The sequence below is a fragment of the Nicotiana tabacum genome, chromosome 3 (genome assembly GCF_000715075.1).
Source record: "Nicotiana tabacum cultivar K326 chromosome 3, ASM71507v2, whole genome shotgun sequence".
In the NCBI taxonomy this organism is placed as follows: Eukaryota; Viridiplantae; Streptophyta; class Magnoliopsida; order Solanales; family Solanaceae; genus Nicotiana; species Nicotiana tabacum.
Genome location: NC_134082.1, coordinates 44,193,469 through 44,207,989, shown reverse-complemented (window position 1 = coordinate 44,207,989; position 14,521 = coordinate 44,193,469). Strand labels below are relative to the sequence as shown.

The following is a 14,521-nucleotide window of genomic DNA, read 5'->3' as shown; positions in this document are numbered from 1 at the left end:
CAGATGATTTAGAAGACTCAGAGAGAAAAAGGGTTTCGTAACAGTTTATATACCGTTCACTCAATATCAAAGCGGTAAAAAGCGACATTTAGCATATTAGGCTCAAACACGTAAAATCAGATAATAAATAAAAGTCAACTATAATAGTTATTCTAAGCTCGAATTCTGAACCCTGAACCAGAAGTTCTGGGTTCATGTCCCCAGCAGAGTCGACAGAACTGTCACACCTCCTTTTTCCACCCGAGAGGGGATATAAAGGAGTTTTTCCAATTTAAGTGACATTATCCGAAATGAGATTATTTTATTTATTTTTAGAGTCGCCACTTGGAATATTTATTATGGTGTCCCAAGTCACCGGTTTATTTAAAATCCCAAATCGAGGAAATTTTCAACTTTATTTAAAAGTCTGCGAACCAAAAATTCTAAGTAAGGAATTCTGTTAACCCAGGAGAAGGTGATAGGTATTCCCGGATTTCGTGGTTCTAGCACGGTCACTTAAACTATTAATAATTGGTCTATTATCTTATTTACTACATGTTTTAAATCTATTGTACATTTTAGCTTTTATAAACCGCTTTTAATTAATTTATGGAATTATTATGGAACAAGTTACGTTTGTCTTACACTTGTTTGTTTGATACACATTGCGAATCATGTCACGGGAACCATACCCACAATCTACAACACGCTTAAATTATTAAAGATTAAATTGTGGCTGGGTCTCATAAATGTACCCCCGGATTTTAGTAATAAAGCGTCACGACTACGTCACAAGAACCGCACCCGTAGCTATAACAATTATTTAATTAACGCGCCTAAAGCAAACTACGAAAATTCAAGGCAATTTCTATACTAAATTTGTATTTATGTGAGGGCCATAGATTATAGGATTTTATTTGTATATGGCACACTCCAAAATATTTTCTAAAGGAATTAGCTCTTGATCTAATTTTGTGAGGTCCATGTATTATAGGTTTTGTTTGGGCACGGCACACCTCAAATTATTTTAAAAGGTTGCCCTTAAAGCAAATTACGGATGTTCGAATTATTTTCTAACTATCCTTGAGATTTGTCGTAAAGTCGAGAGCTATGGAATCAATTTATCACTTAGGCTTCACTTCCAAGATTATAAGCAAACCGGGCAGATTTATCTATACTAAAAAATTCTGTGCTACAAGCATAGTGAGTTAATTGCTGTATAATTGACAAAATAGGAAGAAATTCGAATGTCCTCACTACATTGGAATCTCTAACACACTGACACACATATACATATAACGGCAAAGAATAATAAATAAAAGAGATCAGTCTTTACATTCATATGTGACTAACCTTCACACATTCATTCTGCTAATTAAGGACTAAACATTAGTCTTTAAATTTTACATGATTGACAGTGAATAAATAAACATCATAAATACACACAAACAATACACGTACACACACAACATACAAGAAATAAGCATGAATCTCCGATCAGTTGCACAGAAATTTCATGAGACACCACAGATAAAGCCTTAGCTCTCTATATAAAATCTTTGCATTTCCTCCAAATAATCACAAAGTAGGCAAGTAAGCAACTAGCTCTTCTCACAAACATATATATATATCTTCATATAAAGTGACATCTAGAGGAAGTGGCTTTTGGCAAAGATCTGTATCGTTTCATAACTACTCCTCCACCTATATCACCTTCCAACCTAAAGACTCCAACTCTCCTCACTATTCCAGATCCCGTCTATGAAACAGGAAGAATTTGGGCAGTGAATAACAGAGAAGAGAAAAGTCCCCTTGCAGGTGGGAATAGACAATAGTGTAATCAAAATTCTAACTTTACTAGTAAACAAATAAGGAAAGGAACTTCCATAAACGAAGAACTATCATATAAGACCAGATTGAACTGCATCATGAGGTGGGACAGAAATAAAAAATGCAACAGAACAATTACATGAGAACTTTTGAAGATATTATATATGAAGAAGCTCTAATGGGAGAGATAGTTGATAAAGGAACAAAAAGAAAAGGAGAAGAAGTGATTAACCAATCTAAAACCACGCACATCAATAAACACACACACATACAAATACACATTCTGCTATATCTTGATAAGGGAAGTAAAACAATTTAAACCCCTCACCTAGATTCATCAGTTTTAAAATCTAATTTGAACTTATAAGGCTTCGTTTCAACTTTTAGTAAATCTACACAATAACATTAGCAAACCATATGAATGATTAAATGTAATGAGTTTGTGTGTGTAACCGTGAGTTTTAGAAGCACGAAACGACACAACAAGCCAAGAACATTTTTTAATCTTCATTGTTAAGTTCAAATGACCATTCAAGCAAGTTTAAGCATATCCTGTCGGATAAACAAACAATGTCATTTCATCACAACCTTTAATACATCAATAAAACAAACAATAGGAGGAGGTAGATGTTTACCTTGAAAACAGAACAAGAGAAGGAATAAGACCAAATAAAGGTCAAGCAAACCAAGAAGAAAGCAGCCGCTTCTGACAGCAAAACCAACAAAATCAGCACCTCTAAAGCTCAATCAACTTTATATCCTTAGAATTATAAACTGAAATTTCTCTTTTTCTTATCCGAATCTTTCTTCAAAAATTTGTTCTCTCAGAATCTGTAGCGATTTTTTTTTTGTTTTTTTTTTTGTATTAACCAACTCGAACAAAAGAAATCATAAGAAAACAAAAATCTCGAATCTGAACAAAAGAAATCAGAAGAAAACGACTAAAAAATTAAAGAATCTCACAAAAGGAACTCAAGAACCCTAGAAAATTTTTACTCCACTAATTCTTCTGAAAAATTTTCCTTTGATTTTTTCTTACCCCTTAAACAAGAAAACTCACCTTATATTTAACCCTCAAAAATCTCGAAGCTTCTACCCAAAAATCCGAAAAATCCCCTCGTTTGTGAGCGATTTTAGGGACAAATGGAAGGAATGGATTGATTTTCATCATCCATGGCTCCCATTCATCCAGCAAAACGCTCAATAGTACAGAAATCGTGCAAATTCGGAGGGCATATTCTTTTCTCTGATTGAAATCTGTTGGAATAAAGTGACGTGGAGAGAAGGGACCCATTTGAGTGAACTCGCGTGAGTTTCAAGCGAGTTGAGGTTTGAATCGACGAAGAAGATGAACAGAACAAGGGGGCGCCGTTTCTATATTTCCTAGGTTTAGGGTTTAAATTGGGGGAAAATATTAGGATGTTATATATTAAGTGAAATGGGCAGGTCAAATAGGGAGGTTTTGGGTCAGGGTTTTTTTTGGGGGGCTGGGGCGGTAAGAGGGATATTTGGGCTGGGGGGATTAAGACAAATTAAAGTTCAGCCCAAATGTTAGACCCCTTCAAATTCGTTTTTTCTCTCTTTCTTTTATTTTTATTTTTAAATCTCTTTTTTAACTAAAGAAAAATCCTAAATTGATCTAAAAAGTGGAATTAAACTATTTGCCTAATTACAAAAATTATAAAAATCAATTAATCCTAAATTAAAAGTGAAAAAATCAATAATCTCAAAATAAGGGAAAGAAAATGTCAAAATGGCCATTTTTGTGATTTTTATTTTAATAAAGCAAATAATGAATTAATTAATCCTAAAAATATAAAAACAAACCTAAATGCAATGCATGATATTTTTGGCATTTTTTCATGATTTTTTAATAAAATTAAACATGCATAGAAATGCAAACAATTAATAAAAATCTACAAAATATTCCTAAAAATGGCAAATAATTAAGAAAAATCTATTTTCTTGGATTTTATAGGAGTAGTTCGTGTAGGTCAAAAATCACATGCTCACACTTGCTCTCTCCATTTAATGGTATTTTTCCTGAAACTTTCAGTTAGTTTCTTTTTTAGGTTTGAAAGGGAATTGCGGTCTGGAGCGATGTCGATGTTATATTGGAACTGTTTGACAAAAGCCCGGGTCATGTCATCCCAAACATACCAGCAAGATGTGTCTTGATCAATAAACCATTCAGAGGCTACCCCCGTAAGACTTTCCTCAAAATAAGTCATCAGTAATTCTTCATTTCCTCTCGCACCTCTTAGTTGATTGCAATACCTTTTCAGGTGGACTATGGGGTCTCCGTGTCCATCATACTTTTCAAATTTAGGAATCTTGAAACTAGGTGGCAAACGAACATCGGGGAACATACATAGATCCTTGAAGGCAATACTCTTCTGACCTGCCAAACCTTGCATGTTTTTCAACTGTTGTTCTAAGCTTTTCACTCTCTGAGTCATTTCTTCCTGTGCCATCTTTCGGGCAGACTTCTCAATGTTTGCAGGGAGATCAAACAAGTACGAGTGGTACTCAGGAAAGTGGTAATGCTCTTGCTGGGTAGCAAATTGTGGCTCATGACAAGGCTGTCCTTGGCCATTGGCCCATGCTTGACACATTTTGGTCATTTGCTATTTTAGTATTCTATTTTCCTCAAACACAGTAGACTCTTGTCAAACCCTCTGACCCTGAGTCTCTTGAGCACTTGTAGCAGCTTCGATGTCAGTTATCATTTTTCTTTGGATCTTGTGTTGTCCGCTTACCACAAACTGACCACCTCAAACTTTCTTCACAATTCAAAACAAAAGACACATTAGAATGGACTCAGTCATTCCTTATTATTATCATCATTTTTTCTTCATTTTTCATTTTTTTTTTCATTTTTTAATTTTTTTTCTTTTTAATGGTTGATCGAACCTAATGTGAGTTGCCTGCGTATCATGTGGGAACATGAATCAGATCTTGCGTAGTTCGGGAAGATTATTAATAAAGTAAATAAACTAACTCGTTTTTTTGAATTTTGGACTTTTTCAAAAGAAAAACATATAAAGAAGAAAGAAAATATTTTTTGATTTAGATTTTTTTGTTTTTATTTTTATTTTGAATTTCAAAAGAAAAACTACTAAAGAAGAAAAGAAATATTTTCGATTTTTGGGCTTTTATTTTGAATTTATGAAAGAAAGACTTCTAAAGAAAAAAGAAATTATTTTTGAATCTTGAATTTTCTTTTCAATTTTTCGAAAGGTGAATGAAAATATTTTTAAACTTTTAGAAGAAATTAAAAAAAATATTTTTTGATTTTTTTTTTTTAAACTTGGGGTCTCAAAGAAAGACTTTTCTAAAGAAAAGGGAAGTAAAGAAAAATATTTTTGGATTTTTTGAAAATTGGGGTCTCAAAGAAAAACTTTTCTAAAAAGGAGGTAAAGAAAAATATTTTTGGTTTTTTTTTTGAAAATGGTGGGCCAAACCCGATGAGATTTGCCTACGTATCTCACTTGCTGGCCCAGCCTCGTTCAATTTGGTATAACTTCTAACAGAAAAGTGGGCCACGCGAACGTGTGCACCATTTTTTAGAAGACTCGGAAGGGAGGCGTAAGAAGACAGTTTAATACAGTCCAAATAATAATAAAGCGGTAAATAAGCGGCAATTAGCACATTAAGTCCACAAATACAATAATATCAACAAACAATAAAGCCAAGCATAGATTATATTAACAAGCTCGAATTCGAAACCAGAGAGGTTCGATCCTCAACAGAGTCGCCAGAGCTATCACACCTCCTTTTTCTATCCCGAGAAGGGAGTATAAGGGAGTTTTTCCAATTGAAGTCACAATAATCGAAACGGGGTTATTTATTCAGATTCAGAGTCGCTACTTGGGATAATTTATGATGTCCCAAGTCACCGGTTTAAAATCCCCAATCGAGGAAAGTTGACTCTTATTTAAGGTCTGCGAACACAGAAATCCGGGTAAGAAATTCTGTTAACCCGGGAGAAGGTGTTAGGCATTCCCGAGTTCTGTGGTTTTAGAACGGTCACTTTAATCATACCTGGCTTAATTTAATTGCTTAATTATGTATTTTAGAACCTACGTACATTTTACCTTTTACCTCTTTTAAATTACTCGAACATTCGTAATTGAGGAATTATTTTGAAATGAGTCACGCGTACGTGTACTAATTTTGTTCGGCGCGTCAAGAATCATGTCACGCGTACGTGTACACAATTAATCACGCTTTGTTAATATTAAGAAAGTTTGGCCGAAGTTGCGCGAACGCATACCTCGATTTATTTTTGAAAATCATAATTATGTCACACGAACGTGTACACAATCACGATGATAAATTTAAACGCGTCTAAAGTATATTAATCGTATTCATAATTCTTCATAAACTTTGAGACTATTGCGATGTCAAGAGTTTAAGGAATAATACCATTGTGAAACAAAATATAATTTACCCATTTTGACTTGATATATATGCAAAGCCAATAACATGATGCTGAAAAATTAGCCAAACTAGTTATTAATCCTCTCAATTAAAACATCAAGGTCATTTCCATTAACGAACTTACTAACAGTACCATTTTTACTTCATGAGTAAGTTTAATAGTATCTTCTTTGTTTTCCCATATATCAAACAAATAACAATTTTTACCAAAATAAATTCAAAAAGAAAATAAATCAACAAAAAAGGCCTTCTGCTTAACTCAATAAATGGCAAGATCACATAGTAACAAACAATTCATAACCTAGCAAAGTTCAAGATTCAAATCAATTTATTGTACAATCTTATCTAACTCAAAAGCTCCAATTTCATCATTATTCATCTAACTCAAAAGCAGCTAACCAAATAGCATGAAAATAATGGCTTAACTAATCAAGACAACAACCAAACAACATGCTAATATATGATAATAATAACAATAATAGCGAATTCCCTAACTTCCTCAAATACTAACAAAACAAAATTGAACTTATAAATAGACTCAGTTCGAATTACGGATTCAACACTCGCATAGATATATAAACTTGATGAAATAATCATTCAAACAAAGTCCATGAATCAAACTAGGAAGACACGATACATGTGTAAAAGAAACGGACCTTTATTGCCGAATCCAAATTTTAAAGCTTTACAACTCAAAAGACGGACCAAACACCAGCGACCACGATCGAAAACCAGTGACGGCGAACTCGACGACTCAACCTTGGAGCTGCAATTTTTCTGTGCAAAAGGGGACTATTTGGTGTGGATTTTCAGTCAAGTTTTGGCTGGTTTTCGAGCTATTTCACAGCTTGTTTCGCTGCTTCTTTTGGCTAGATTTTTTAGCAGATTCGCAGCTGATTTTGCTGCTATCTAACACTGGATTTTGGGTGGTGTTTTGAAGCTCTATTTGCTGTGTTTTCCAGTTGATTTCAGCATCTTTTAGCTTGTGCTTGGGGACTGTTTTAGGATCTGTTTGAAGGCTGGTTTTTGGCTGATTTCATTGAGAAACAGAGCTGCCCTTGGAGGTCGTTGTTGGACTGTATTGGGGTGATTTCAAGTTGGAATTTGGATTGGTTTAGGGTGGCATTTTTTTGAGGCGTATACATGTCAAATTTTTAGTTGTTTAATAGGTGGTTATGGTGTTGGACAATGGAGGATAACTAGCGAATTTTGGGATGTGGAAATGGAGGAAAAATGGGTGAGCTACAGCTTTAAGACAAGAACGATAAAGTTGAGTTTCCTTCCTATTGTTGCTATCGTTTTTTTAATTGTGTGATGAGGGTGTAGATATATAGGTGTAAGTATAGGGATTAATTGGTGAAAGAGATAAGGATTGGGAGTGTGATTGTCTAGGGTATGTATTATTTGTAGGAAATTGCTAGGAAAGTGCATGTGAATTAGATGATAAGAGAGAATCTTTTGCCATGAGACAATTTTCCATTGGCTCTTTTTTTATTTTCTTGATAATTACTAAAAAATCTACTCCTACTAAATAAGCAAATAAAAAGCAAGGTAAAATTACTACACTCAATATTTATTTCTCAAAACCTATCGTTTAAAATTAAGCTAAACTAAATAAAATCTTTCTTTTTTTTTGGAAACTTTCTTTCTTTGTAAAACAAAGATAAAACTTATACTAAAATATGACTTTCCTTTTTTGTGTGATTTTAATTTTCTTAAATAAAACCTACTAAAAATGAAATAAAGTTTAAAATATGTAGATTAAACTTAAAATTATTTACATACTAAAAGTGTTGAAAAATCTCAAGTATGGTCAAAAATTAGGTGCTCACAGCTATTGTCGATGTTGAAAAGAAGCCCAAAGCGATAGCAAAGCAAGCTAATGACGAGAAGAAAAGCAATCTCATTCCTCAAAGCGTAGAAAAGGTCGTGGAAGCCAAGACCGGGGCATTGCCTCCTAAAGATGTCATTCTATATGTTCCCAGGGCACCCAGGAAAGAACAATTTGTGTTGAGTCCCCCCAAAAGGTTTGAGCAAAACAAGGTCATGCTGACGGTACCGAAAATGTACGTACCAAAGGGGATTTATATGGCGCGGGGGCCGGTAATTTCACCCAGGCTGACTGAGCATGTGGTTATCAGCCGCGTACCACATAAGCCCATGAAGGATCCTACTGTTGTCCCCTGGAACTACAACAAAGCGGTAGTGACGTACAAAGGAAAAGAAATCATGGGGGAAGTGAATGAAACAAACCCGTTTGAGAAGTACCTCAACCTGGAAGAAGTGAACAATACCAAATAGAAGTGTTTTCCGCTTAAAAAGCCAGTTAGTGCCGAAGAGGCAGAGGAATTCTTTCGAAAGATGAAAACTATGGACTACGAAGTAATTGACCAACTCCGGAAGTCTCCTTCCCAGGTATCGCTTTTGTCTTTACTCATAAGCTCGAGTGAACATCAGAAAGTGCTGATAAAACCCCTTAATGAGGCATATGTTCCGGCTGAGACCACTGTTGAGCAATTGGAAAGAATGGCGGAACGATTCTTTGAAGTCAACCAGATTTCATTTAGTAGAAATGACTTCCCCCTGGAAGGGGCTGCCCACAACAAAGCTCTTCATTTGACAGTTAAATGTGAGGGGTACTACGTGAAAAGAGTCATGTTGGATGGCGGATCTGGGGTTAACATCTGCCCTGTCTCAACTTTATAAAGAATGGAAATTGGGACTGAGAGAATCCGGCCCAACAATATTTGCGTGCGCGCATTTGAAGGCATCAAGAGAGACACAATAGGGGAGATTGATTTGATCTTAACTATCAGCCCTGTGGATTTTGAAGTGACATTTAAGGTCTTGGATATGGACACTTCTTATAATTTTCTCCTAGGAAGGCCTTGAATCCATGCAGCAGGGGCCGTACCTTCTACTCTATACTAAATGGTTAAGTTTGAACTCGAAGATCAGGAAATTGTGGTCCATGTAGAAGATGAGCAATCAATTTATAGGGACCCGTCAGTCCCTTGTCTGGAGGCTAAAGAAGGTTGCGAGCACATAGTCTACCAAGCTTTGGGGATTGTGGTCGCAGACCAATATGAGGAAGGAACCTCGTGTCCTCAACCCCTTTTGTCCAATGCATCAATCATTGTTGCCAGTGAGATAATCAGGCATGGCTACAAGCCCGGGAAAGGGCTCAGGGCATCTTTGCAAGGCATTACGGAGCCCATCACCTTGACTGCCTGTAAGAACTTCTTTGGTGTCGGTTTCCAAGCTACAGAATCCGATGTGAAATGGGCTAAAGAACGTAAGAACGACGGGTGGGTTCTACCTCAGCCGGTCCCACATCTCGCTAGAACTTTTGTTAAACCAAGGTACATAGAGGAAGAAGATTAGTCCTTCACAGCCAAAGAAATTGAGGATATATGTGGGGCGATGAGGCAAATGGTATATGAGGGCTCACATGGTCCAGCCGGGTGAAGGCTTGAGCACTGCTGAGGTGCAGTATATGGGGCCCAATGCCAAGCTTCAAAATTGGAAGGCTACTTCGTTCCCAGTCAGGCGGGAATCCCGGTAGTTCAGTCTTGCCATCTTTTCTGCATTCCGAGTTATTTCAGGGTGTAACTTGAATGTCTTTAGTTTATTGTCTTTAAAATTCCAATGTAAACCCTTCTATCTTCAAATTCAATGAAATGAAATCAATATTTCGTCGTCTATAAATCTCTTTCTTTAGTCTTTTTGATTTTGTTATTTTTCTTATTTCTTCTTTCAGTTCTAATAATGTAGACTGAAGTAACATGACATGCTTGCGGACTTCATGCCCAGATCCTAACACGCTGTCTAATTGTGAAATAATGAATCAAGAACCAGAATACGATGAAGATGAGGCTTTTAGGGAAATAAACCGGGAATTGGAACAATTTGAGAATAAGCCTAAGCCAAACGTAAATGAAACTGAGCCAGTTAATTTGGGTGGTTCAGAAGAGGTCTAGAAAACCATGATAAGTATTCACACTGATGAAAGAACTAGGGATACATTAATCCAACTCTTGTTAGAATTCAAAGATGTGTTTGCTTGGTCATATGATGATATGTCAGGAATGAGTGTTGATCTAATGGTGCACAAATTGCCAACTTGCCCCGATCATCCCCCTGTCCAACAAAAACAAAGGAAGTTCAAAACTGACATCAGTGACAAGATCAAAGAAGAGGTCACCAAATAGTTAAAAACGGGTGTGATCCGAGTGGTCCGATACACCACGTGGTTGCCTAATGTGGTCCCAGTTCCAAAGAAAGATGGGAAAACCCGAGTGTGTGTTGACTATCGGGATCTGAACAAAGCAAGCCCCAAAGACAACTTCTCTTTTGCCAAATATTCTCATTCTTGTTGACAATTGCGCCAAAAATGAGATACAGTCTTTCGTGGATTGGTATGCTAGATATCATCAGGTCTTGATGGATGAAGAAGATGCAGAAAAGATAGCCTTCACCACGCCTTGGGGTACCTATTGTTACAGGTTCATGCCTTTTGGTTTGAAGAACGCCGGGGCAACTTACATGAGAGCTATGACTGCCATCTTTCACGACATGATACACCAAGAAATCGAGGTTTATGTGGGCGATGTGATCATTAAATCAAGATGACCATGTGCGGGATCTGAGAAAGTTCTTTAAGCGTCTCTGTAAGTATGACTTGAAGTTAAATCCAGCCAAGTGCGCATGTGGAGTACCATCCGGGAAACTTTTGGGGTTTGTATTTAGTCAAAGGGCATCGAGTTAGATCCAACAAAGATAAAGTCTATTTGGGATTTGCCTCCTCCGAGAACCAAGAAAGAGGTTATGAGTCTGTTAGGAAGGTTGAACTACATCAGCAGATTCATTGCTCAGTTGACTTCCACATGTGAACCCATATTTAAGCTGTTGGATAAAGATGCGGTGATTAGATGGACAGATGAGTGTTAGGAATCAAAGAATATCTGTCGAATCCGCCAGTCTTGGTCACACCCGAACCTCGGAGGCCTTTATTTTTGTATTTGACAGTCTTGGAGAATTCCTTTGGATGTGTTCTCGGGCAACGTGATGTGACCAGAAAGAAAGAACAGGCCATATACTATTTGAGCAAGAAGTTCACTAGTTATGAAGCCAAATATACTTTGTTGGAAAGAACTTGTTGTGCCCTGACTTGGGTCGCTCAGAAGCTTAGGCATTACTTGTTGGCTTATACCACCTACCTCATAACTAGGTTGGATCCTTTGAAGTACATATTCCAAAAGCCGATGCCTACTGGGAGGTTAGCAAAATGGCAAATCCTGCTCATCGAGTTTGACATAGTATATGTCACCCGCACGACAATGAAAGCTCAAGCTTTAGCGGATCACATAGCTGAAAATCTTTTCGATAATGAATATCAGCCTTTGAGTACTTACTTTTCGGACGAGGAAGTAAGTTCAGTTAAGGTAATTTCATAAGACACCCATGCTTGGAAAATGTTCTTCGATGGAGCTGTGAATGCAAAAGGTGTCGAGATTGGGGCAATTTTGATCTCGCCTACTAGTCAGCACTATCCGGCCACACCCCGGCTTCGGTTTTTTTGCACAAACAACACTGCCGAGTATGAAGCCTGCATTATGGGCATGAACATGGCAATCGACCAAGATGTAGAAGAATTGTTAATCATGGGAGATTCGGACTTGATTATCCGACAAGCTCAGGGTGAATGGGAAACCTGAGATGTTAAGCTTATTCCATACAAGCAACATGTGGAAGATCTTAGCAAGCGATTCAAGTCCATCGAGTTTTGGTACATTCCTCGGTTTCAAAATGAGTTAGCTGATGCACTAGCTACTTTGGCCTCGATGCTACTATATCCAGGAAATGTCCACATTGATCCACTAGAAATCCAAATTCGAGAAAGACATGGTTATTACAGTGCAGTTGAAATAGAGCCTGATGTTTAGCCATGGTATCATGATATCAAAAGGTTCTTGAAAATAAAGGAATATCCCGAGCAAGCTAGTAGAGACCAAAAGAGAACCATTAGAAGGCTCGCTAGTGGTTTCTTCTTGAGCGGAGAGGTCTTGTACAAAAGGACTCCAGATATGTGTGGATGACCAAGAGGCCGGAAGAATCACGAATAAAGTGCACGTAGGAGTGTGTGGGCCCCATATGAATGGATACGTACTTGCAAAGAAAATCCTTTGAGTAGGTTATTACTAGATGACTATGGAAAAGGATTGCTTCAGTTTTGTCCGAAAGTGTCAGCAGTGTCAGGTACACAGTGACCTGATTCATGCACCGCCTTTAGAATACATACTATGTCAGCACATCGGTCGTTCGTCGCTTGGGGTATGGATGTCATTGGGCCAATCGAGCCAAAGGCTTCAAATGGGCACAGATTCATACTAGTTGTCATTGACTGCTTCACAAAGTGAGTCGAAGCAGTCACTCTCAAAACGGTCACTAAGAAAGCAGTGGTGGATTTTGTGCATTCCAACATTATCTGTCATTTTGGTATTCCTAAAACTATCATTACAGACAATGCTACAAACTTAAACAATCATTTGATGAGGGAGATATGCGAATAATTTAAGATCACGCATCGGAATTCTACCCCTTATCGGCCCAAAGCCAATGGTGCTGTTGAATCAGCAAATAAGAACATCAAGAAGATTCTTAGAAAAATGATTCAAAGTTCTAGACAATGGCATGAAAAGTTATCGTTTGCATTGTTGGGATATCGCACAACTGTGCGCACATCAGTTGGAGCAATACCCTATCTATTGGTTTATGGCACTGAAGTCGTGATACCCGCAGAAGTTGAAATTTCATCTCTTCGAGTCATCGTTGAAGCTGAGGTTGAAGATAGTCAGTGGGTCAAAACCCATTTAGAACAGTTGACTTTGATTGATGAAAAGTGGACTGCCGCAGTTTTCCACGGGCAGTTGTATCAACAAAGAATGGCCCATGCCTACAACAAGAAAGTACGGCCTAGGAACTTTGAAGTGGGGCAACTCGTTTTGAGATGTATTCTCCCACACCACAAGGAAGCAAAAGGAAAGTTTGCTCCAAATTGGAAAGGCCCATACATTATAAGAAAATTGTTGCCGAAAGGGGTATTGTACTTGGGAGATATTGAAGGAAATGACCCTGAAACAGCTGTCAATGCAGACGCGGTCAGAAGGTATTACGTTTAACCCTTCTGCGGTACCGATATTATCCTATTGGGATGACGAAGACTTTCATTCTCGCTACTCCAAACACTTCAATCCTTTGCTAACCCTTTGAGTCGGTTACCTTTCTTTGATTACCCTCTTTGGAACCCGAAAACGTTTGTAAAAAAAATCAAAAACAAAGTTTTTCTTGAACTACATTCAACTTGATTCCGAAAGGATACGTAGGCAGCCTCGCTCTGGGGTTCATTCACAGCAAAACAAAAATCCACATTTCCCCAAAAGTTGAAACTGGGGCAGAATTTATAATGGTTCGGCGACAGTTCGCTTGAAAGGTTCCAAAGTTGTAATTCAATCCAATCTTTTACTCTAAACCCTGTTCAAAGTCCTTCTGATCAATTGGTAAAGATGTTCAAAATGGAAGTTTGTTGGATTTTGATACAATCAAATGAGAAAAATAAATGAGAGTCTTATTGGTAAAAATCCACAAGGGTACTGTAAGGCGATCGTGAGCAGAGAAATTGAAAATAAGAGAGTTTTATTAGTGAAAACTCGCAAAGAGCACTATAAGGCGGCGGTGAGAAGAGAAATGAGAGAGGTCAGTTGGTGAAAACCCGCAAAGGGCGCCATTGATCGAAAAGAAGGAATTCCTTACAACCATCGGCACCGATAGAGTCCTGGCGAGGTTTCTTGATTTTTGAGATACGAGTTATGATGGGTTTATGAGAGATTGGATGGTTGCGCAAATCGGGTATCCAATCCAAGAAGCATGTCATGTCTATTGAAGTCTGCATGCACTCCAGATAAGTCCTTTTTTCCTTCCCCCGAAAGGGATATTTCTCGTTAAATTCATTATCCTGTCCTTTGTTTACTTTTCATTGAATCCCTTTCGGTTTAATCCTCTTCCGAAACTAATACAAAGAAAAGATGGCAAGATTTGTTTTACAGGGTTCTGCTTAACAAAAGCCAAAATTCAAGGAAAAGCACTCAACCTTAGCAGGTGCATCAAGTCGATCTCGACTGGCTATGATGATCGATGCTCCGGAGTCAAAATTATTGAAAGGGAAAGAAATCCAAAGTCAAGTGCTCATAAAGTCAAAATAAGATGAAAA

The 14,521-nt window shown here is 37.4% G+C and overlaps 1 long non-coding RNA gene across 1 annotated transcript; it reads right to left on the bottom strand.

Annotated features, from left to right (window-relative positions):
• Positions 1-1,131: 1,131 nt before the first annotated feature.
• On the bottom strand, positions 1,132-3,216 carry LOC107809297 (uncharacterized). The gene is made up of 2 exons (XR_001653374.2): positions 2,870-3,216; positions 1,132-2,515 (listed from the first exon to the last, which is right to left on the bottom strand). It is a non-coding gene; the product is annotated as an uncharacterized LOC107809297 (long non-coding RNA).
• Positions 3,217-14,521: the final 11,305 nt, after the last annotated feature.